The sequence below is a fragment of the Anomaloglossus baeobatrachus genome, chromosome 4, assembly GCF_048569485.1.
Source record: "Anomaloglossus baeobatrachus isolate aAnoBae1 chromosome 4, aAnoBae1.hap1, whole genome shotgun sequence".
NCBI classification, from domain to species: Eukaryota; Metazoa; Chordata; class Amphibia; order Anura; family Aromobatidae; genus Anomaloglossus; species Anomaloglossus baeobatrachus.
In genome coordinates, this window is record NC_134356.1 from 531600839 (window position 1) to 531626329 (window position 25491).

The following is a 25491-nucleotide window of genomic DNA, read 5'->3' on the forward strand; positions in this document are numbered from 1 at the left end:
CGGTAAAACACACGGCTGGAAAGACGGTTCCCACGGACGGCTGCTGTTGCTTTTCCCCGGTAGTTGACGGTGACGGTCCCTTTTCCTGCACCTAAGTCTATGTTGGTAGCGATGGGTTCCCACCGGTAACCCGCTCCCCAGCTTGGATATGTGCCGGAGGAGCCCCTCTTTGCCCGCAGGCGCTGGCCCTGAGAAACTGGTGCCTTGGCGGTGGCGGTGTCTCTCTCTAACGGTTGGACTGTTGCCTTCAATCGGGACTTTGTTGTTGGGAGACCCAGAGGTCCCCTTCACTGACGGATTTGGCAAATTCACGGCGACTCCTAGCCTTGCCGGGATCCGAAAGGCCCCTGCCGATGGTGCTGGCTTCTCTTCGTATACTGCTCCGGTACCGCCGGGCCACCACCCGTCCACGGTCCTTTTGGCAACCTCCAAGTAGTCTCTCCTGCAGATGGTCACCGCCGTCTGCTGACCTTGCTGTTCTCAGTCCGGGGCACACACCCGGACCAACTTCAGGCTTTCTCAACTGTCACTTTCTCTGTCACTACTCTCACTGTCCTCCTTCTCCTTCCTCTCTTGCTCCTCTACCACTTCACTCTTCACTGTTTACTCCTTCACTTCCCTAGCTGAACTCGACTCACTGGTTTTTCCCGCCTCCAGGGCTGTGAACTCCTCGGTGGGCAGAGCCAACCGCCTGGCCCACCCCCTGGTGTGGACATCAGCCCCTGGAGGAAGGCAACAAGGATTTTTGTGTAGCTTTGGTGTACCTATCCGGGGTGTAGGGTGTGGTGGTGTCATGACCTGTGACCCCTGGCTTGCCCAGGGCGTCACAGTATTTTGTGCGATCATTGGGGATCTGTGGCCAGCACCAGTGAGCCTTTGTATAGAGCATTCTAGAATACTGTATATAGGAGCCCAGATCACTCTGTTGAACATAAAAAAAGACCTTTATTATACTCACCTGGGGGGTGGTCAGGTCCAATGGTCATCGCTGGTCTCGGGTCCTCTATCCTGTGCAGTCACTGTCCTCCTTCCCAGCTCCATGTGGATGATGCCTCCTATGTCATGCACACAGAGGCCTCCTTTGTGTTCCTTCACAAGCACACTTTGATCTGCCCTGATGAGGGCAGATCACAGTTTGTAGTGTGTATGCGTGGGCGGTTTTTGACCTTTCCCTGCACATTACAGTGCTTTGCTTCTGCTCTCAGCAGGGTAGAACAAAGGGCGCCTGTGCTGGAGTGCAGTGAAAGCCTATGTGTGAATGATGAAGGACGCATTATCCACAGGGAGTTGTGAAGAAGCAGGGTGATTGTAGGAAGAGAGGAGGCACTGAACCAAGATCAGCAATGCCCATCGGACCAGACCGACCCGCAGGTGAGTATAATAAAAGCTCTTTTTTGCGTTATACAGAGCGACCTGGGCTCATATATACAGTATTCTAGAATGTCGTATATAAGGGTTCACTGGTAGTGGCCACAGGTTACAGTGGACAAATCTGGTGACAGGTTCTGTTTAAGCCACATTTTTGTGCAAATTAAGATGAATTTGCCAACTGTGGTCAGCCACAGTCCACCCCAAAAGTGTAGCCCACTTTGCAAAAAGTTTAATAAATAAGAAAAATACAGTAACTACCACCCAAGATTACTATAGTGCTAACCAGAACATCTACCATACCTGAATCACTTCTATAAATCCAAATGTACAAGTAGGATGGCATATAGCGCAAACCATTGTTGAATTTAAGGTTAGGGTAGCCATATTTGCACACACAAAATAGCAATCACATTTGAAGCAGATGTTGAACCTCTATACAAAGTAAGTGGTTATGTAAACCAGAGAGTTTAGTGAGATCATTAGGCCCCGCGTGCACAATCTTGCCTACAGTTTACTGAGAATTGGCATTCGAGAGCTGCTTCAGGATTCGAATTAGACAGCTGACAATGTATTTGCATAAGCTTAAAAAAATATAGACCTACTGCATAGCGATAAAACAAAGTCACAATTCCTGTAGGAAGGTTAATAAATCAAGCTGAATAATTGAAAAATCTATAGAGGAGCAAAACATTGAACATGGGCCTTCCTCTCTCTCACACGGCGTGAGAATGGCTGAACTGCTCTTTCATTTCAAAGAGTCACCTCTGATCCATGACATACTGGCTCGGAGCTCATGGCCGGCAGAATGCAGCTCACTGAGTCACCTCAGACAAGAGGAAGCTGAGAGATTTAACGAAGAATTTGGGTTAGCTGTTATGTGCCAATCAGACCTAGAATATAACAAACACCCAAAACAAGATGTCTGCTGTGAATCTAGAGATCTCTTCACACCCCAGTACTGTGCCAAACTGAAGCCCTGCATGCAATCAGAAGCTTTAATACCTTGCTTAGCAACAGGACAAGCCTCAGGACTACCATGGAAAAGGGGCTTTATTCTGGCCTGTGAATGCTTCTTTGCTTGTAGCTGCAAATGGTCCCTCCTTTCAGTTTAATGCATTTGAGGCAAGAATACTCCGTTTATCAGATCATACATAATCTGGTCAATAACTTTCCTAACAGCCATGAGTTCAAGGCAATACTTCCAGAACTGTATCAAATCATTAATGTTCATTGCATTCCCCCTGAATAATGAAAATATAAATCCTCAATTTGTTAACCAATTAAGGACTGGATAATGTTCCCCCATTTAGGTCATTTTTATTCCTTTTTATATTCACTACTAACAAAAAGTAAGTTAGGGATATTTGGTGTCACACCAGACAGGGAAGTATGCCGCCCCCACGCCTGTAGCAGCTGAGCTGCTCGGATCTGGACCCGTTGTGTGGCTCGAGGGATCCTCCGGACACGCCAAATGAAAAGGGGGACATAGTTGTACAGGCTTGGCCGTATTCAGTTTGTGACACCACCCACGGTGTGTGGTGAAAGGTGGCACCACCGCTGCTGTTGTGGGACACCCCGGGGAGATGTAATGGCAGCTGGATGTTAACCCCTCCGTGATTAGGGATGGTTGCCCCAGGGGCCCAGTGGCTTTGTGCAGAAAATGGCGATGGCAGGGGCCTGCGCTCCCAGACGTACCAGGGGATGTTTGGTTACTAACAGTTGAATAAATAACAACTAGTGATGAGCGAGCATGCTTGTAACTACTCGGTACTCGCACGAGTATCGCTGTACTCGGGCTGCTCGGCGGGGACCGAGTAATCTCGCGATACTCGTGCTGTACTCGTGGTCTTCATCCCTGCATGTTGGCGCTCTTTTGAGAGCCAGCCCTCATGCAGGGATTGGCTGGCAGACCACTGCAATGCCACAGCCCTGTTAGTTGTGGAATTGCAGTGATTGGCCGGCCTGCACAGAGTGACCGAGCCTTTATACCGGCCGGCGCGCTGTGCTCTGCTCACAGCTATCCAGACAGTCAGTGCAGGGAGAGTGTCGCTGATTCAGGGAAAGCTTTGCGGCCCTTTATAGTTAGTTCCGGAGCAGGGCTGCAAACAGTGTGACCAGAAGTCCTTCTCAGGACTATTATAGTTGTATACAGGCAGGCAGGGTATAGACAGGTCGGAGTACAGTAGCAGAGTCCTTCTCAGGACTATTGTTGCTATATACAGGCAGGGTATAGCCAGGTCGGAATACAGGCTAGTGACCAGAAGAGTCCTTGTCAGGACTATTGTAGCAGTATACAGGCAGGCATGCAGGCAGGGTATATAGCCATTCCTAGTGGTGACCGTATACCAGCCTTCATCATATCTGGGGCTGGTGTACACAGTCTAAAACAGTCCAGATAGTGTCAGACTTCTCAGTAATTGTCGCTCCTAAAAACCAGTTAGGTTCTTATTGCGTCCGTGCTTGCATTTAAAAACAGCACGTGTGTGTCTGTCGGTGGCAGCGTACAGGTGCACGTTTTGCACAAACTATTATATAACGCACAAGTCTAGTGTATAATACACGTCAGTCAGCAGTGGCTGATAGTGTCAGACTTCTCAGTAATTGTCGCTCCTAAAAACCAGTTAGGTTCTTATTGCGTCCGTGCTTGCATTTAAAAACAGCACGTGTGTGTCTGTCGGTGGCAGCGTACAGGTGCACGTTTTGCACAAACTATTATATAACGCACAAGTCTAGTGTATAATACACGTCAGACAGCAGTGGCTGATAGTGTCAGACTTCTCAGTAATTGTCGCTCCTAAAAACCTGTTAGGTTCTTATTGCGTCCGTGCTTGCATTTAAAAACCGCACGTGTGTGTTGCAGTCGGTGGCAGCGTCAGGCTCCACATTGTCCCTGGATAGAGATGTGCATAAGGGCCTCAAAACATTGTTCCCATTGCAAAGGAGCGGGTCGCCTGTCGTTGTAATGTCCATTCTGAAAGAATGGTCGAAAAAATTTACCACTGGGGGTATACCTGAAACAACGGCCTAACTATTGTAACGGTCATCATGATGGCGCATGAGGAGAAGGAGGAGCAGTCCAGCGATTAGCCAAAGTCCAGAAGTGTGTACCCATGGGTGAGTGTAGGTACATGGCAAACTTTAAATTCCGCTCTCATTTGCTGGTGGTGTGGTGAAGTCTGGCCCAATCCAACCCTTGTTCATCTTGATCAGAGTCAGCCTGTCAACATTTACAGTTGACAGGCAGGTGCGTTTATCTGTAATGATTCCACCTGCGGCACTAAAAACACGCTCTGACAAAACGCTGGCGGCAGGGCATGCCAGGACTTTGAAGCCGTAGAGAGCCAATTCATGCCACGTGTCCAGCTTGGATACCCATTAATTGTAAGGCACAGAGGAATGTCGGAGTACAGTTGTTTGATCTGCAAGGTACTCCTTGAGCATCTGGGCAAACTTAGGATTTTTTGTGGCACTACCCCGCACCTCAGGGGCTGTGGTATGTGAGGGCCTGAGAAAACTGTCCCACATCTTAAAGACTGTTCCCCTACCTCTGGCGTATTGGACTTGTGCCCCTCTCGGCTGTACGCCTTGGTTGTCCACTGATTCCTGACCTATGCCGCTAGCGTTTTGTGAGGGGAATGCTTTGCCTACTTCCGTGACTATGGCCTTCTGGAACTGCTGCATTTTGCCTGACCTCTTCGCCTCGGGAATAAGAGACATAAAGTTCTCCTTGTAGCGTGGGTGTAACAGTGTTACCAACCAGTAATGATTGTCGGCAAAGATGTTCTTAACGCGAGGGTCACGAGACAGGCAGCTTACCATAAAGTCAGCCATGTGTGCCAGACTCTTAACAGCCATCACTTCAGTATCCTGACCAACACGATGACTGAACATGCTGTCCTCCTCCTCCTCCTCCTCCTCATCTACCCTGTCCTCTGGCCAGCCACGCTGAACCGAGGATATGACTGCATGTCATATCCTCAATTTGGCCAGAGAGTTGCTCCATGTCTTCATCCTCCTCCTCGTCATAGTCCTCCACTGCACGTTGTGATGAGACGAGGCTGGGCTGTGTGTTATCACTCACACCCACTACTGTTTCTTGCTCAAACTCATCGCGCTCCGCCTGAAATGCATCATGGTTGTTTTTTGAGCAGAGACCATTTTAGAAGGCAGAGAAGCGGTATGGTGACGCTAATAATGTCGTCATCGCCGCTCACCATCTTGGTGGAGTCCTCAAAGTTTTGGCGGATGGTACATAGGTCGGACATCCATCTCCACTCCTCAGGTGTTATGTGTGGAGTTTGACCCATTTCCCTACGGCTTAGGTGATGCAGGTACTCAACAACTGCCCTCTTCTGCTCACATATCCTGACCAACATGTGCAGAGTTGAATTCCAACGCGTGGGGACATCACACACCAGTCTGTGAGCCGGAAGATGCAAAAGGCGCTGAAAGCCGGCAAGGCCGGCTGAAGCAGTAGGTGACTTTCGAAAATGTACAGACAGGCGGCGAACTTTTACCAGCAGATCAGACAGCTCTGGGTATGACTTTAGAAACCGCTGAACCACGAGGTTGAGCACATGGGCCACGCATGGAACATGTGTCAGCTGGCCTCGCCTCAAAGCCGCCACCAGGTTCCGGCCATTGTCACACACAACCTTTCCTGGCTTTAGGTTCAGAGGTGTGAGCCAGTGATCTGCCTGCTGTTTCAGAGCTGTACACACCTCTTCTGCATTGTGGGGTTTGTCACCTATGCAGATTAGCTTCAGCACAGCCTGTTGCCGCTTCGCCGAGGCAGTGCTGCAGTGCTTCTGTGTCGCTCTGGACAAGCCAGGGGCCACAGAGCACAACACTTACACACCCCACACTCCCTGCAGGCATATCATAGTCAAAACACAAAATCCTTGTTGCCTTCCCCAGGGGCTGTTGTCCACACCAGGGGGTGGAGCCAGGCGGTTGGTCTCCACTCACCAAGGAGGAGGGAAAACACAGGCAGTGAGAGTTAAGCTAAGGAAGTGGAAGGAGGAAAGTAGTAGAGAGGAGAAAAGTGACAGCAAAGAGCCTGAAGTTGGTCCGGGTGTGTGGCCCGGACAGGACAGCAAGGTTGGCAGGATGTGGTGACCGTCTGCAGTGGAGGCCGATTGGAGTCTGCCGTAAGGACCGTGAACGGGTGGTGACCCGGCCGTATCGGACCGGTATACAAAGAGAAGACAGCACCATTGGCAGGGGCCTTTCGGATCCCGGCAAGGCTTGGTGTCGCCGTGAATTTGCCAAATCCGTTAGTGAAGGGGACCTCAGGGTTTCCAAACAGCCAAGTCACGATAGAAGGCAACCGTCCAACCGTGAAGGGGAGACATCGCCACCGCCAAGGGCAACCGTCTCCCAGGGCCAGCGCCTGTGGGCAAAAGGGTCTCCTCCGGCCCATATCCAGGTCGGGGAGCGGGTTACCGGTGGGAAACCATCACTACCAACACTGAACTTAGGTGCAGGGAGAGACAGTCATCACTAACCTGCAGGGAGGAACAACCGCAGCCGTCCGAGGGACCCATCCATCCAGCCACTTGTTTTACCGTGAACTGTGTCATCATCATTGGGCTGAGTGAGTACCTCCGTGCCGTGCGGCACAGCGCTGCCCCTGCGACCCTGCACCTCATCAGGCCCCGCTACCCGCCTGTCATCCATCTCTACCCCATCACCGGGCCCCGGGACAACCAACCCCCCTACCCACGGAGGGGAGAAATAACAACAAAGCTGCTCCCTGTCACAGGCTCCCGGGATACCCGTCCAGAGCAGCGGTGGTGTCCACACAATCACCACAACCGTGGGTGGCGTCACGGACAATATCCCCAAAACCCAAACCACCCCTTTTCACTCACGGGCGAGGAGCGCCGCTCGAGCCTCCGGGATCCGGCCATCGCTCGAGCCACCGAGCAGCAGCAGCCGTAGAGCAGCGGCAGCCGGACCCGAGCAGTGGGAGAGCGCAGCGTCCCCTCCTCCGCCCGCGACAATTCCAGCTTGGGACTGGTGTGGAGGGTAAAGTGGATGAGGATGCGCAGGAGGAGGAGGAGGCTGAGGAGCATGACATTCCGGAGCTGTAGAGTGTGGGTGAAACACTGACTGAGGTAGGGCCTGCAAACCTTGGTGTGGGAAGGACGTGTTACGTCCCTCGCTCAGACTGGGTCCCAGCTTCCACAATATTAACCCAGTGTGACGTCAACGAGATGTAGCGGCCTTGCCCACATGCACTTGTCCACGTGCCTGTGGTTAGGTGGACTTTGGGTGAAACAGCGTTGTTAAGGGCACGTGTGATGTTTTGTGACACGTGGTTATGCAATGCGGGGACGGCACACCGGGAGAAATAGTGGCGGCTGGGGACCGAGTAACGTGGGACAGCTGCCACCATCAGGTCGCGGAATGCTTCTGTCTCAACCAGCCTAAAAGGCAACATTTCCAGCGCAAGCAGTCGCGAAATGTTAGCATTTAGAAGTGTGGCATGTGGGGCATTGTCAGTGTATTTGCGCCTGCGTTCAAAGGTTTGCTGAATGGATAACTGAACGCTGCGCTGGGACAAGGACGTGCTTGATGATGGTGTTATTTCTGCGTGGGCAACGCAGAGGTGCAGGGCCGGAGGAGGCTTGTTCGCGGGCAGCATGGACAGGGGATTGGCTCGCATGCACAACAAGCGAAGATGTAGCAGTGACATCAGCAAGCACTGCTCCTCGACTCTGTTGTACATCCCACAAAGTCGGGTGCTTGGCTGACATGTGCCTGATCATTCTGGTGGTGGTCAGGCTGCTAGTTTTGGTACCCCTGCTGATGCTGGCACGGCAGGTGTTGCAAATGGCCTTTTTAGAATCATCTGGAGCCAACTTAAAAAACTGCCAGACTCGGGAAGACCTAACATTTGTACAGGCACCTTGTGTCGTGTTGTTCCGGGGAACAGTTGCCTGACGTCTGCCTGGGGCCACCACCCTGTTTCTTACTGCCTGTTGGGATGCTACGCCTCCCTCCCCCTGTGCACTGCTGTCCTCGCTCTGCATATCCTCCTGCCAGGTTGGGTCAGTTACTGGATCAGCCACCACGTCGTCTTCGTCTTCCGCACCCTGCTCCTCCTGACTTCCTGACAATTGTGTCTCATCATCGTCCACCCCTTGTTGAGACATGTTGCCAACTTCGTGAGAAAATGGCTGCTGAAATATTTGGGCATCTGTACATACGATCTCCTCATGACCCACTTCAACAGGAGCTGGCGAGAGGCCAGAATGTGTGAATGGAAACGTGAACGAACAGCTCTTCCGAGTGTCCAAGTGTGGGATCAGTAATGTCCGTGGACGTGTACTCGGCCTGGTGGTAGGAAGGAGGATCAGGTTCCAAAATGTGCGGTGCAGTATCACGGCTACTGACACTTGACCGTGTGGAAGACAGAGTGTTTGTGGTAGTGCCAATCTGACTGGAAGCATTATCCGCTATCCAACTAACAACCTGTTGACACTGGTCTTGGTTCAAGAGCGGTGTACTGCTGCGGTCCCCAAGAATTTGGGACAGGACGTGCGAGCGAGTAGATGTGGCCCTTTGTTGTGGCGAAATTAGAGCTTGCACACGACCTCGGTCTCTGCCTGCACCACCATCACGTCCACTTCCTTGTTCGTTGACAACGCCCTTGCGCATTTTGCAATGCTGTGCTGATGTGTATTCACTAGACTTGTGCGTTATATCCAAGTTTTTGCAAAATGCACACAAGTGCAGCGGAAAGCTGCCACCAACAGGCACACACGTGCGGTTTTTAAATGCAAGCACGGAGGCACTAAGAACCTAACAGGTCTCTATCCAGGGACAACGTGGAGCCTCCCAATTTTTGGCTGCCCTGCCTAAGGGCTATACTACAATAGACCCACTTCCTTACAATGGGCACTTCAGGTTTACAGGCCCTCATGCACGTCTCTATCCAGGGACAACGTGGAGCCTCCCAATTTTTGGCTGCCCTGCCAAAGGGCTATACTACAATAGACCCACTTCCTTCCAATGGGCACTTCAGGTTTACAGGCCCTCATGCACGTCTCTATCCAGGGACAACGTGGAGCCTCCCAATTTTTGGCTGCCCTGCCTAAGGGCTATACTACAATAGACCCACTTCCTTACAATGGGCACTTCAGGTTTACAGGCCCTCATGCACGTCTCTATCCAGGGACAACGTGGAGTCTCCCAATTTTTGGCTGCCCTGCCAAAGGGCTATACTACAATAGACCCACTTCCTTCCAATGGGCACTTCAGGTTTACAGGCCCTCATGCACGTCTCTATCCAGGGACAACGTGGAGCCTCCCAATTTTTGGCTGCCCTGCCTAAGGGCTATACTACAATAGACCCACTTCCTTACAATGGGCACTTCAGGTTTCCAGGCCCTCATGCACGTCTCTATCCAGGGACAACGTGGAGCCTCCCAATTTTTGGCTGCCCTGCCAAAGGGCTATACTACAATAGACCCACTTCCTTCCAATGGGCACTTCAGGTTTACAGGCCATCATGCACGTCTGTATGCAGGGGCATTGGTGAACCTCACAATTTTGGACTGCCCTGGCAAAGGAAAATACTACAAAGACTCAGTTCCTCAAAATGGGCACATTAGACTCAGAGGCCTTTATGTACGTCTCTTCTCAGGGACATCGGAGTGCCACACAATGTTTTCACGTAAAATCTTTCATGTATTAATCTCAAAAAGTAACATACACCAGCTCTATCTCACTATTGGGTATGTGCCCTTAACATTTCTGCCATGAAAAATCATTTTGGGGTCATTTTGGAAGGTTTTCTGGTGAGTCCGTAAAAATGGCGTGAAACGCGGACAAAATTGTTCACAGCTGTGACTTTTGAGTGATAAATGCTTCAAGGGGTCTTCCCCATGCTGTTGCCATGTCATTTGAGCACTCTTCTGAGACTTTTGTGACATTTTTAGGGTTTCTCCATGCTGCCGGGGGGTCATTTCACAAAAATACTCGGGTCTCCCATAGGATAACATTGGGCTCGTTGCTCGGCCCGAGTACACGAGTATCTTGGGATGCTCGGCCCGAGCTTCGAGCACCCGAGCTTTTTAGTACTCGCTCATCACTAATAACAACGAGTCTTTTGGTAAACCAAGGTGCTGGTGGCCAGCCACCGCGGCCGGTTGTACTCTGGTCCCCCACCCGGGCTGGTGGTCGCCGTCTTTTCCCTCTGCACTGTTTTTGCTTGTGTTGGACTTCCCGGTATGGAACACGGGAGTCCGCTCCTGGCTTGTTGTGTACCTGAGGAGCCGTGCCCGCTGACGCTGACCTGTGGGATCTATCGGGCCCTGGTGGTTGCCTTATCCCTCTCTGTGGGTGGTTGTCTGCTTTTGGGACTTTTGTTGGGACAGGACCTAAAATCCTGCCCTCAATTGGTTAATTAGCTAGGCCATTGGTTTTGGTCCTGGCTTCAAGGTCCAAGTACCCCCTCTGTGCATGGTTTCCGAGTCGGTTCTCCGGTGTCGGTACCGGCGGGGTCCAACCCTGTCCCGGTCCACCTCGGATCTACGGATGCCTTTTTCCCGTCGCCTGCTGATGGAGACCACCGTCTGCCACCTAGCCAAGGCACCAGGGCTCCGACCCTGGCACCTGTTAACTTGAGCTTCACCTCCGCTGGAGCTACACCTAGCCCCAGCCTCCACTCCTCTCAACTTGAACTCTCGACTTAATCTGATCTGATCTGAACTCCACTCTTTTCCCGCCCCGGGCTGTCTAGACCCCTAGGTGGGCGTTTCCTAACGGCCTGGTCCCGCCCACTGGTGTGCCTGTCTTGCCCTGAGGGGTGTGGCTAGGGTTTCAGGTCGGCTGTATATAACCCTGTGAGGGATGGTGTTATGCGGGGGCCTCTTGTGTGACTACCTGGTTTTGCCAGGTTGTCACAGAAGAAGTGGAACCACCAGTCCAAGATACTCTTCACACACCCGGAGGAGCGGACCTGAATGGCTACCGAGTAGCCCCACACTGCATGGCATGTCTCCATAATGTCTCCCCGACACTGCCCTTCTCACTAATACTTTCCCGCACTGCATTTGTCAGTAATGTCCCCTCAAACACTGCCCCTCTCCATAACATTTACTCCACACTGCTTCTCACCATATTTCCACCACATTGCTCCTCACCATAATATTTCCCCCACACTGCCCATTTCTAGAATATCCCCCCACACTGACCCTCTCTGTAATATTCCCTCCACACTGTCCCTGTCTGTAATATTCCTCCACAATGCCCCTCTCCGTAATGTCCCACACACACAGCTCATCTTTGTAATAGTCCACAACACTACCCCTTTCCATAATGTCCCTCACACAGTGCCCTAGTCTGTAATATTCCTGCACACTGACCATCTCCATAACGTCCCCCATACACTGCCCCTCTGCATACTGTGATTCCTTCACAATCCCCCCCTCCATTTCCCATAAGGTGTCCTCAAAGTAACACCAACCCCCCTCCTCCTTCATACAGGATATTTACTCTTTGACTCCTCTATGGATCGCTTACTGATTTTGGCCGTGTCCTTGCTATGGTGCAATGCCAGCAAGAGCAGCATTGTGATGAGGTCACAGCATCAAGACCTCATTACGCCACTGCACGCTGGGGCATGATTTGACGAGGACTGTTCTGCTCTGCCCATACCCTCCCTAATTTTTTTTATTCTCTTAATATTTTGCAGTCATCATAATATATATAGCACTGTGTACTTACATTTGATCATTTTTCCCTTCTACCCAGTTAATCTCTTTTTCATTAGGTCTATGACATCACATGATTAAAACAGACTAGCTGAATCCTTCTAAACTCTATGTAGAGTTTAGCGAGACAGGAAGTCTCTTTTTCTTGCATGAATCATCCCCCTCTACAACTGCTGGCCCAGTTGCTCCAGTACTTTCTCTTGCAGGGACCTTGCAGTTTTGACTCATACAGGGAAAAGAAACTGCCTATTTCTTCATGAATCTTAGAAGGATTCAACTAATCTGTTTTTAATCACATGATGTCATAGACCTAATGAAAAAGAGATTAACTGGGTAGAAGGGAAAAATGAGCAAATGTAAGTACACAGTGCTATATATATTATGACTGCAAAATATTAAGAGAATAAAAAAAAATAGGGAGTGCTTCTTTAACAACAGTTGTCTGAAAAAATTTCTGCCATGCCAAATTCATGTTGACATGAAAATTATAAATATTTGCTGCTGGAAGCTCCATTTGCTATTAGTGACCAATGATGTCCTAGATGTCCTTGATGGAAGACAAATTTAGAGATACTGCAGTCCATGGTAAGAGGTTGAGGCCATGCATATTACACACAGTAGCCTGAGCAACAGGCCTGAGGCCTCGGATTGTAAAGAAACATGGCTTCTGGGACACTTCTGCACTCCATCGTGAAGGCCTCTTTATGGCATTGAGCACACTGTCTCCAGCTATGATTGTGTCCAAGACAAAAGCAGACCATATCATTGAAGAAGATAGGCTTAAATGGCTGTCCTGCATTGCACTATGATAGCATTTGAGAGTGGTGTCTTATGCCTCGTTCACACGTTCGAGAAAAACCACGCACGTTTTTCACAGACATGTCAGAGGTGCGTTTTGCCCTCCGTGACCCTTGTTTATGGGCTACTTATTTTCTCCGTGTGTTATCCATGATAACACACGGAGAACGGGAACTTTCTACTCACCTGTCCCTGGCGTCGCTGTCCGTGGTGCTGATCTTCAGTTTCCGGTCCTGCCGACTCCCCGCTGCTGCTGCTTCCAGCCGCAGTGAAGTGAATATTCAATGAGCATAATGAGCGGCCGCAAGTGACAGCAGCGGCAGAGACAGCAGCTCTGGAGAAAGTGAGTAAAGTTTAGGTTTTTTTTTCTCACAGACACGTCTTCTCTCCAGTGCGTGTCACACGGAACACATCTGTGTGGTCCGTTTGCATTACGTGTGACACGTTTTCGTTCCGTGTGACACCCGTGATGCCGGAGAGAAAACGGACATGTCGGCGTGAGAAACACACGGACACACATAAGTACGGAACGGACACACGTTCCGTGCGCAAATACTAACGTGTGTCCAAAACCATAGGAATACCTAGGTTTACATGTGTCTGTGTCTCCGGTATGTGAGAAAACTGCCAAACACGTACCGGAGGCAGGTACGTGTGAAAGAGGCTTTAAGGTCAGTGAAACACCTATAGATGGACATCTAGCTAGTAGTACTTCAAGTAAAATTAGATGTGAAGTTAAATGCAAAAAAATGTATATAATTTATACAATGTGATTCTCTAAATTCGATTTTGGATACCCTATTCCTTAACCTACCCTTAAAATTATAGTCTGTTCATGTCTTTGTCAGTGGGCAAGCTTAGGATCAAATATTTGTTTGCTTCACTATATATATATATACTAGAAGGTGGCCCGATTCTACGCATCGGGTATTCTAGAATTTACGTATTGTGTAGTTCATGTATGATTTTTGTTATATATATATATATATAGATGTTGTTGTGTGTAGTTACCAAGTGTTTGTGTAGGGCGCTGTACATGTTCTGGGTGTTGTCTGGGTGTGACGGGGGGTGAGAGCGGTGTTGTATGTGTGTTGCGTTGTTTGTGGAGCACTGTGTGTCTGTAGCGTTGTGTGTGTGTGTGTAGCGCGGTTTGTGTGTGTGTGGTGTGTTTTGGGGGAGGTATGTTTTGTGCAATGTGTGTGTTGTGCGGTATGTGCGTATATTTGTGTGTGCCGCGGTGTTTGTGTGTTGGGTGTTGTGTGTGTGCAGCGTTGTCTGTGTGTGTGGGTGTCTGTGTAGGGCAGTTGTTTGTGGTTCCCAGTGTGTGTGTGTGGTGTGTTGTGAAGTGCGCGCGCGTGTGTGTGCGTGTTGGGGGGAGGTGTGCACTTCCCATCGTGCTCCATCCCCCATGCAGCGCACTCCCCATCGTGCTCCATCCCCCATGCAGTGCACTCCCCATCGTGCTCCATCCCCTATGCTGCGCACCCCCCATCGTGCTCCATCTCCCATGCTGTGCACTCCCAAACGTGCTCCATCCGCCATGCTGCGCACTCCCAAACGTGCTCCATCCACCATGCTGCGCACTCCCAAACGTGCTCCATCCGCCATGCTGCGCACTCCCAAACGTGCTCCATCCGCCATACTCCGCACTCCCCATCGTGCTCCATCCCCCATGCAGCGCACTCCCCATCGTGCTCCATCCCCTATGCTGCGCACCCCCCATCGTGCTCCATCTCCCATGCTGCGCACTCCCAAACGTGCTCCATCCGCCATGCTGCGCACTCCCAAACGTGCTCCATCCGCCATGCTGCGCACTCCCCATCGTGCTGCATCCCCCATGCTGCGCACTCCCAAACGTGCTCCATCCGCCATGCTGCGCACTCCCAAACGTGCTCCATGCGCCATGCTGCGCACTCCCAAACGTGCTCCATCCGCCATGCTGTGCACTCCCAAACGTGGTCCATCCGCCATGCTGCACACTCCCAAACGTGCTCCATCCGCCATGCTGCGCACTCCCAAACGTGATCCATCCGCCATGCTGCGCACTCCCAAACGTGCTCCATCCGCCATGCTGCGCACTCCCAAACGTGGTCGATACGGCATGCTGCGCACTCCCAAACGTGCTCCATCCGCCATGCTGCGCCTCCCAAAAGTGGTCGATCCGCCATGCTGCGCACTCCCAAACGTGCTCCATCCGCCATGCTGCGCACTCCCAAATGTGCTCCATCCCCCATGCTGCGCACCCCCCATCGTGCTCCATCCCCCATGCTGCACCAGCATCAGCCTCTCTACCCGCAGCATCAGCCTCTCTGCCCGCAGCATCAGCCTCTCTCCTCCCAGCATCAGCCTCTCTACCCGCAGCATCAGCCTCTCTCCTCCCAGCATCAGCCTCTCTGTCCCCAGCATCAGCCTCTCTGTCCCCAGCATCAGCCTCTCTCCTCCCAGCATCAGCCTCTGTGTCCCCAGCATCAGCCTCTCTCATCCCAGCATCAGCCTCTCTCCTCCCAGCATCAGCCTCTCTCCTCCCAGCATCAGCCTTTTCTGTCCCCAGCATCAGCCTCTCTCCTCCCAGCATCAGCTTTTTCTGTCCCTAGCATCAGCCTCTCTCCTCCCAGCATCAGCCTCTCTCCTCCCAGCATCAGCCTCTCTCCTCCCAGCCTACCCCAGCCTCAGCCTCCCCCAGCATCAGCCTCTCTCCTCCCAGCATCAGCCTCTCTCCTCCCAGCATCAGCCTTTTCTGTCCCCAGCATCAGCCTCCCCCAGCATCAGCCTCTCTCCTCCCAGCATCAGCCTCTCTCTTCCCAGTATCAGCCTCTCTCCTCCCAGCCTACCCCAGCCTCAGCCTCCCCCAGCATCAGCCTCTCTTCTCCCAGCTTCAGCCTCTCTCCTCCCAGCATCAGCCTCTCTCCTCCCAGCCTACCCCAGCCTCAGCCTCCCCCAGCATCAGCCTTTCTCCTCCCAGCATCAGCTTTTTCGGTCCCCAGCATCAGCCTCTCTCCTCCCAGCCTACCCCAGCCTCAGCCTCCCCCAGCATCAGCCTGTCTTCTCTCAGCCTCCCCATCCCAGCCTTTCCCAGGATCAGCCTCTCTCCTCCCAGCCTCCTCCAGCACGCCGTGCTCCTCTGCCGACACTCACAGATCCGATCGCATACACTCACACACACCCACACACACCCGATCGCATACACTCACACACACCCGATCGCATACACTCACACACACCCGATCGCATACACTCACACACACCCGATCACATACACTCACACACACATTGACGATATTGCACATACGCGCTTATACTCACAACATCCGGAGATACCACATGCTTCTGGCCATGTGATCCTCCGGCAGGTCCTGGAAGCTCACAGCACAGTATCGCCGCCGAGATGCAAGCGATATCCCAGGATGTTGTGAGTATGTGGATGCGATGTGATGTGTGTGTGAGGTGTGTGTGAGAGTGAGTGTGATCTGATGTGTGTGTATGTGTGTGTGTGTGTGCTGTTATGTGTGTGCGTGTGTGTATGTTCCGCCGCTGCAGGACCTTGATGCGCTGGTAACTATGCTAGCATGGTTACCAGCGTATCTCGTCCCCCGCTCGCACGGGAGCCCACACCAGCATACGCCGGCCAGCCCCAGCATTGCGAGGGTATGTGTCGGCTGAGTTGGCGGCGTATGCTGATGTGGGCTCCCAGGGGTACAGTACTCACCTGGTAGTCGTGGCTCCCTGACCGTGTTGGTTCGGGGAATGCGTGGGGGGGCGGGGCCAGAGCTAGCGTGCATTGCGTGAGGGGGCGTGGCGTGGCCGAGTTGCCAATGCCTGCAGGGTGCCGGGGCGAGAGGCCAATCTGTGTGGGGGCGCAGCCTGGGCGAGCGGCCAATCCGTGCGCGGGGGGGCGGGTCCATGGCGAGCCCAGCGGCCAATCAGCTTTGTGTCACCGTAAGGACACAATTTTGGAGCAAGACAGACAGACAGACAGACAGACAGACAGAATAAGGCAATTATATATATATATATATATATATATATATACAGTTAGGTCCAGAAATATTTGGACAGTGGTCTAAAGTTCCAGGTGAGAAGTGTAAGAAGCTTGTTTTTGTTGATGGTTATAAGAAGCGATTGATTGCAGATACAGTTAGGTCCAGAATTATTTGGACAGTGACACAATTTTCGCGAGTTGGGCTCTGCATGCCACCACATTGGATTTGAAATGAAACCTCTACAACAGAATTCAAGTGCAGTTTGTAACGTTTAATTTGAAGGTTTGAACAAAAATATCTGATAGAAATTGTAGGAATTGTACACATTTCTTTACAAACACTCCACATTTTAGGAGGTCAAAAGTAATTGGACAAATAAACCAAACCCAAACAAAAAATTTTATTTTCAATATTTTGTTGCAAATCCTTTGGAGGCAATCACTGCCTTAAGTCTGGAACCCATGGACATCACCAAACGCTGGGTTTCCTTCTTCTTAATGCTTTGCCAGGCCTTTACAGCTGCAGCCTTCAGGTCTTGCTTGTTTGTGGGTCTTTCCGTCTTATGTCTGGATTTGAGCAAGTGAAATGCATGCTCAATTGGGTTAAGATCTGGTGATTGACTTGGCCATTGCAGAATGTTCCACTTTTTTGCACTCATGAACTCGTGGGTAGCTTTGGCTGTATGCTTGGGGTCATTGTCCATCTGTACTATGAAGCGCCGTCCGATCAACTTTGCAGCATTTGGCTGAATCTTGGCTGAAAGTATATCCCGGTACACTTCAGAATTCATCCGGCTACTCTTGTCTGCTGTTATGTCATCAATAAACACAAGTGACCCAGTGCCATTGAAAGCCATGCATGCCCATGCCATCACGTTGCCTCCACCATGTTTTACAGAGGATGTGGTGTGCCTTGGATCATGTGCCGTTCCCTTTCTTCTCCAAACTTTTTTCTTCCCATCATTCTGGTACAGGTTGATCTTGGTCTCATCTGTCCATAGAATACTTTTCCAGAACTGAGCTGGCTTCATGAGATGTTTTTCAGCAAATTTAACTCTGGCCTGTCTATTTTTGGAATTGTTGAATGGTTTGCATCTAGATGTGAACCCTTTGTATTTACTTTCATGGAGTCTTCTCTTTGCTGTTGACTTAGAGACAGATACACCTACTTCACTGAGAGTGTTCTGGACTTCAGTTGATGTTGTGAACGGGTTCTTCTTCACCAAAGAAAGTATGCGGCGATCATCCACCACTGTTGTCATCCGTGGACGCCCAGGCCTTTTTGAGTTCCCAAGCTCAACAGTCAATTCCTTTTTTCTCAGAATGTACCCGACTGTTGATTTTGCTACTCCAAGCATGTCTGCTATCTCTCTGATGGATTTTTTCTTTTTTTTCAGCCTCAGGATGTTCTGCTTCACCTCAATTGAGAGTTCTTAGACCGCATGTTGTCTGGTCACAGCAACAGCTTCCAAATGCAAAACCACACATCTGTAATCAACCCCAGACCTTTTAACTACTTCATTGATTACAGGTTAACGAGGGAGACGCCTTCAGAGTTAATTGCAGCCCTTAGAGTCCCTTGTCCAATTACTTTTGGTCCCTTGAAAAAGAGGAGGCTATGCATTACAGAGCTATGATTCCTAAACCCTTTCTCCGATTTGGATGTGAAAACTCTCATATTGCAGCTGGGAGTGTGCACTTTCAGCCCATATTATATATATAATTGTATTTCTGAACATGTTTTTGTAAACAGCTAAAATAACAAAACTTGTGTCACTGTCCAAATATTTCTGGACCTAACTGTATATATATATATATATATATATATATATATATATACAGTCCCTGACAGATGTTCTGTCGCATATCCATGTTATGTAAATAAAAGCTTTTAACCTGACTTTTAAATTCATCCATTGGTTTCATAAATTACTCATTTGAAAGCTGAAACCCTCCCAGATTTGGTTTAGGTTATGAAAATAAAGTTGCTGCAAAGCTGAAATATTATTTAATGAACACAGAAAGGTCAGATTATGGCAAGACAAACATTTTGTTTTCTGGTTTGTACTGCCATTGTGGCGGTCTCTGTTTTAACCAATAAATAAGTGAATTACAAAGTTATAGGGCATCATCAATTCAATACGAATTGACATCTTGCATACAGAAATGCTATGATATGAAACCCATGACCCCCCCCAAAACATTGAATGCTGGTCACGCATATGGCGCTCATTTAACTTTGATGCTCAAAGTGGCCACCGTCAGCTGCAATGCACATCTGGACTCTGGACAGCATACTGTATCTTGCTGCTTGTTGTGCACTATGGTAGGTAACACGTTTGCACAACCATCTGTTGTCGTAGGTCCTGCAATGTTGGTGGAGGGGTCGCATACACCTGCTGTTTGATGTGACCTCAGAGAAAGAAGTCCAATGGGGTCAGGTCAGGTTAGCGTGTAGGCCACTCCATGCAGACACCATACCCAATGACTTGTAGGAAGGTCTCCATGAGGTATCGCTTCACGTCCGCAGCCTTGTGAGTTTTACACGTTCTAATCATAGCATTTGTGTATACAAGGTGTTGAATTGCATTGAATTGATGATGCCCTACAACTTTGTAATTCACTTTTTTTCTCTATCTCATTCCGTTTTCGAAATAAAAATGCTAACTCCGTTGTTTTCCACCAGGTGGCGCTATAGATGGTTTCATTGCGTAGCGCATGGATACTTTACTATACTTTGACACCACTTCTATGCCTATGGCGATGGAAAGGATATGAGTGGACACACTGTATACATACATATATACATAGGAGAAAAGAAATGTAGAAAAAAATTCCACAGAAAAACAATGAGGTCAAAAAAATATATATTTTTTCTCTATCTTGTTCCGTTTTTGAGATAAAAATGCTAACTCTGTTGTTTTCCACCAGGTGGCGCTATAGGTGGTTTCATTGCGCAGCGCATGGCTACTTTACTATACCTAGACACCACTTCCATGCCTATAGCTGCTGCCGTTCTCAAGTTAATGGCGATGGACAGGATATGGGTGGACACACTGTATATATATATATATATATACAGTATTGTGCAATATTAAATTGGTGTGAAAAAATTCAGCAAAGTAAGGATGCTCTCAAAACTAGAAATGTTAATATTTTTTTGCATCAGTTGACAAAATGTAAGCTGAATGAACAAAATCTGGTGCAACATATGCAACCGCACAGGAGCTCAATAGGTAACATGACTCATTACCACCTCTAAAGGGGGTGGAATTGTCATTATTATGAGTTATTGGACTGCAAAGGTCCGTTATATCATTCACAGGGGCTCTCTTTTGCGTGGTCCACCACTTTAACCTTTGCCTTCAAAACAGTATCAAAGCATCAATTCTTCTAGCTACGCTCACACAGTTTTTGAAGGAAATCAGCAGGGCGGTAATTTTAAACATCTTGGAGAACTAACCACAGATCTTCTGTGGATGTATTCTTGTGCAAATCCTTCTGTCTCTCCATGTAATCCCACACACACTCAGTGATGTTGAGATCAGGGCTTTGTGTGTGATGTATTATCCTTTTCAGTACTCTTTATTTTTACATTTCACAGAAGATAGTTATTAATGATATTGGCTGCATGTTTGGGGCTGTTGTCTTCCCACAGAATAAGTCAGACAGAATAAATCAGTCTCCCTGATGTTATCGCATGAGATATAAATATCTGCTTGTATTTCTCAGCATTGATACACCACTAATCTTGACCAAATTCCAAACTCCATTTACTAAATTGCAGCATTTTTTCTTCACCTGGGTACAACTTTTGCACAGTGCTGTACATATCTAGCTTTAATTATTCATTTTTTTATTCTTTTTGTTTTGCCGATATGGAATATATAAAGAAAAAAGTAAATATCCATCTGCTTTTCCCATTCTTTAAAAAAAAACTTTTTATAACACAAATGACCACTAAATACATTTTACATTGTATTGTCCTTTATGTATCCTTATTTTTTAGATTTCAGACATGATTTTTTTTTTCAGGGACATGGTTGGAAACAATTATTCAGACTGGCATTGCACATTTAGCACTTAGTATACTCTCTGACTTCTCTATGTTGAGTTTAGCTAACTGTGGGCTTTCTGTCTCTGTCATCTCTGTGCAGCTCATTTTAAGTTGTTGGGGTGTCCATAAGTCATTAAAAATATTTAATTTCTCAGGATTGGTCCAAATAAAGTCAGGTATCAACCAGTCTGACCTCCATTAAAGCTTCAGAAATGCTGGCTATACTGTAAAACAGTCTCGGACTTCCCCATAGGGGAGCAGAGGAATCCCCCAGTGGGCCCTTGTTCTGGAGTGAGCCATTTGCCCTCCAATATGAGCAGTATTTGACCCCATTACATTATTCACTATGTACAGAGAAAAGCAGCATCTCATTATTCACTCAGCATTAACATTTTTTTTAGATGTTTTGCATATCAAAATGGCCATTTTCATACCTGCCCAGTAGCCACGTCACACCAATCACAATATACTGGGTCCTATTCTATCTTGTTGCCTCTCACTGGGTTTAAAACCTACATATATGGGCAAAGAGAGACCCGCTATTAAAGGATAAAAACACCTGTGGCTAATGGGGAGAGGGGGAGGTTTGGAAGCATGGTGAATCAAATGGACGTAATTATAATAATAATAATAATAATAAAAAAAACAAAAAGACAAAAAAAATCTAAAAAGTAAAAATATATAATGAGATTGCCATGATGTGGCTACTGGGCAGGTATGAAAATGGCCATTTTGATATGCAAAACATCTCAAAATTTTTTTTAGATTTTCTTGTCTTTTTGCTTTGTTTAGTTGAAAGCTTTGGCATGAAAATCTTTTTGTCTGTTTGTAGTGTATATAAATTATGTCCATTTGACTGACCATGCTTCCAAACACCCTCCCCCATTAGCTACAGGTGTTTTTATCCTTTAGTAGTGGGTCTCTCTTTGCCCATATATGTAGGTTTTAAACCCAGTGAGAGGCAGCAAGATAGAGTAGGACCCAGTATAATGAGATTGCCGTGGCATGGCTACTGGGCAGGTATGAAAATGGCCATTTTGATATGCAAAACATCTTACATTTTTTTTTTTTGTCTTTTTGTTTTTAGTAGGTGAAATGTGTGAATAAGGCTAATGTAATATTATCATACAGCTGAACAGTGGAATCCCAGAGTCAGTGCTACTGGTGGGCCCTTGGCAGCTCAGTCCGACATTGCTGTAAAGCATTTATAAGGGGTGCGGTTGATTTTATGGCTCAACTAAGCTGATACTCCATTAATGAGCATAAGTAGCCACCTTAGCAACTTTCTATGGAAAATATATAACAAAGACCTCATACAGACTAACATATTATAACTGAACCCTGGATGTAGCAGAAAGAGTTTGCGCAGTTATACTGTGCTATACTGCACCATTCAGAGCTACAATGGTATAAATTCAATTTCGTAAAACTGCTGGGGACTTGGTATTTTTTCTTTTTTTTTAGAAATACAGACAGTTCTTGTACCCAGAGATAATATCTCTGTCTGAACGTGGCCCTATATGCAGATTTATATATTTTTTTATTACTATTTTGGTGGCAAAGGATCTTAGTTCCATATTCTAGTTCTGTGATTATTTTGGTGCTGTGTCAGCTTTAACAATTTTAAGAACAATTTTTCCACGGATTATTGAAACAAACAAAAAAAAATTAGAGATATTCTGTATCATGACACAGCTTAGAAATGACAAATTCTAAAATATGTTTTATTAGTTCCTTAGCCTTGATACATTGTCACTTAGCATATTGTTGTCTGCAGACTAGAAGTAGAGGCAATTGAAGCTCTATGAAAAGAAAAACACAAAGCAAGAAAAAAAAAACGAGGCTAAAACAAAGAATCAAAGAAACCCGAGAAAACAAAACTTGGCTAGACTTCCACAAATACTGTCTTTATGTTTGCTTTTTATTATTGTGACAGTGACGGAGAAGTGTTTTACTCAGCGAAGCATATTTTCGCATCATTAGAGTTTTTACATTTGGATCTGTCAGACATGCTAGATCATAAGACACATCAAATAGTGTTTGACCATAAAGCGTACAATAAAATTGTATCTACATATGTGTTCAGATACTGTCACGATTCCTCTGTGCGGAGCATCTTGCACACAGGTGATGCTCTGCTGCACTTGTCGCGGGCGGGGAGGAGGGTGTCGGCACACTTCGCTCACCCCTTCTGCTCGGGTCCGGCAGCTGCTCAGTGGTGGCTCGAGCTGTGGGCCGGATCCCGGGGTTTCTCGAGCGACGCTCCTCGCCCGTGAGTGAAAGGGGGTTGTTGGTTGGGTGTGGGGGATTGTTATAGTTCGTGACGCCACCCACGGTTGTGATTTCACCACCGCTGCTCAATTCGGGGGTCCCGGGGATGGTGAAGTGGAGCAGCCAGGTGTTGTGTTGTCCCTCCGTGGGTAGGGGTTGGTGATCCCGGGGCCCTGTGGTGGAGATGGAGGTGCGGGGCCTGGTGGGCGCAGGGACGCGGGGGCAGCGCTGTGCCTTGCGGCACTGTGGTACTCACTCAGCCTGAGACATGGACACAGTTTGTACGGTAAACCAAACGGCTGGTAGGACGGTCCCACAGACGGCTGCACCTGCACTCCCGGTAGGTGACGGTGATGTCCCTCTTCCTTGCACCTATGTTTGACTGATGGTAGCGGTGGATTCCCTCCGGTTACCCGCTCCCCGACTGCAATCTGGGCCGGAGGAGCTCTACACTTTGCCCGCAGGCGCTGGCCCTGAGAAACTGGTGCCGTGGCGGTGGCGGTGTCTCTCTGCTTCAGGTTGGGCTGTTGCCGTCAATCGGGACTTGGTTGTTGGGGGATCTACGTCCCCTTCACTGACGGATTCGGCAAATTTGGCGACTCCTAGCCTTGCCGGGGTCCGAGAGGCCCCTGCCCTGGTGCTGACTGTCCTTCGGAACACTGCTCCAGACCACCGGGCACACAGCCAACGGGGTCCTTCCAGGAACTTCCAAACGGTCCCCCTCCAGACAGTCACCGCCGTCGCTGACCTTGCTGATCTGGCCCTCCACAAAGCTGGACCCTTCAGGCTTTCTTTCTTTACTCTCACTTCACTTGCTTTCCTCCTTTACCACTTCTCTACTTTCACTGCTTGTTTACTCTCTCTTTAGCTCCTCACACTTGCCCTGCCCGGGCTACTCTGCCTGGTTTCTCCCGCCTCCAGAGCTGTGATCTCCTAGGTGGGCGGAGCCAACCGCCTGGCCCACCCCCTGGTGTGAATCATCAGCCTCTGAAGGAAGGCAACAAGGATTTCTGGTTAGCATGATGTGCCTACCTGGAGTGTGGGGTGTGGAGGTGTTGTGACCTGTGTCCCCTGGCTTGCCCAGGGCGACACATTCCCCCTTAGCAAAATGCAGACCGTCCGCGGGCTGCCGTCCTACACCGGTTTTATTTTTCTGTAAAAGGGGGTAACAAGGTTAAGCAAACATAAATAACATTTTTAATAACTCATCCCAAAACGGGAGGCACATTTACTTTAACGTTGCAACGGTTTACGGCTACGGTTTCCGCTCTCTCTCACCCAAGCAACCTGGCCCTGATGCTGCCCCTAAAGCCCAGGCAGCACCCCTTGACCCACAGTCCAGCACAAGTTACCCGAGCGGGATCTGTCCTTCCCCTCCAGAGGGTAGCCACCGGTTCCTTTGGTGGCTGGGCCCCAGCCTGCTCTGCTCAGGGCCCTCCCTCCAACCTGCCTCTCCGGAGGCGGCATTGCGGAAACGGTAACGGTAACCAACATATTTACAAGCCACTTAACGTTTGTGGTGCCCTGCAAGTTCACGGGCTTGTCCATGGATAGTTCCCATGCAAAACTTTAAACAGTCCCCACAGGGACAACGGTGCCGGCTCCTGCCGGTTGCAAATCACAAGTAAATCAGGTAATGTACTCGGTCATCATTTTCTTATCATTTTTCAAACTTTTCAAACAACAAACTGTAAACTCACACAACTCAGTGGTGGTCCCAACGGGGACGGTGCAACGGGCATCCGCTGCCCTACTCCGGTCCTTCTGCTGCTTCATCCGAGGGAGGAGGTGCAGAGCTCACCTTGCTCTCCGAGCTGCCCCTCAGCTTTACATCCAGGGCAAACCACCCCCTCTCTCCGCAGTGCCAGGTATACCGCACCATGTCTCCCTGTATAAGATTACGGCCAGGATGCTCCTCGGGCAGGTGGGCGTTCACATCCCGCCGGGCTACAAACACCTCGGCCTCCAGGCCCGGTTCGTATATGAACCTGTAGCCCCGGCGGACATCAAACCGCCTCACCTGCCCCTCGTAGAACGGGCCCCGGACACGGAAGGTCGCTTGCCGCAGGTTCTCTTTTTCCCGTATGGCTCGGGCCACCAGCTCGGCTTTCCTTCGCTCCCTCTCCGCGATCTCCAGGCCCAGCTTTGTCGGCTCCCTGTCCCAGTATGGCGCGGCTGCCAGCGCCGGCGCACGGGTCGGGCCCCGCGGGACATCCAGAACGTTACCCACTGTCAGGATGGTGGGCAGCGTATCCCGCGGTGTCATGGCCTTGGGCGCTGCCTTGCAGCAA

General features: G+C 49.3%; 1 long non-coding RNA gene across 1 annotated transcript in view; it reads left to right on the forward strand.

The window, feature by feature from the left end:
• The first annotated feature begins 1286 nt into the window (after positions 1-1286).
• The window catches only part of LOC142301792 (uncharacterized), a 51881-nt gene continuing 27676 nt past the window's right edge, over positions 1287-25491 (forward strand). Inside the window, exon 1 of the long non-coding RNA XR_012752883.1 lies at positions 1287-1371. This is a non-coding gene — a long non-coding RNA (uncharacterized LOC142301792). The remainder of the gene's footprint in view (positions 1372-25491) is intronic.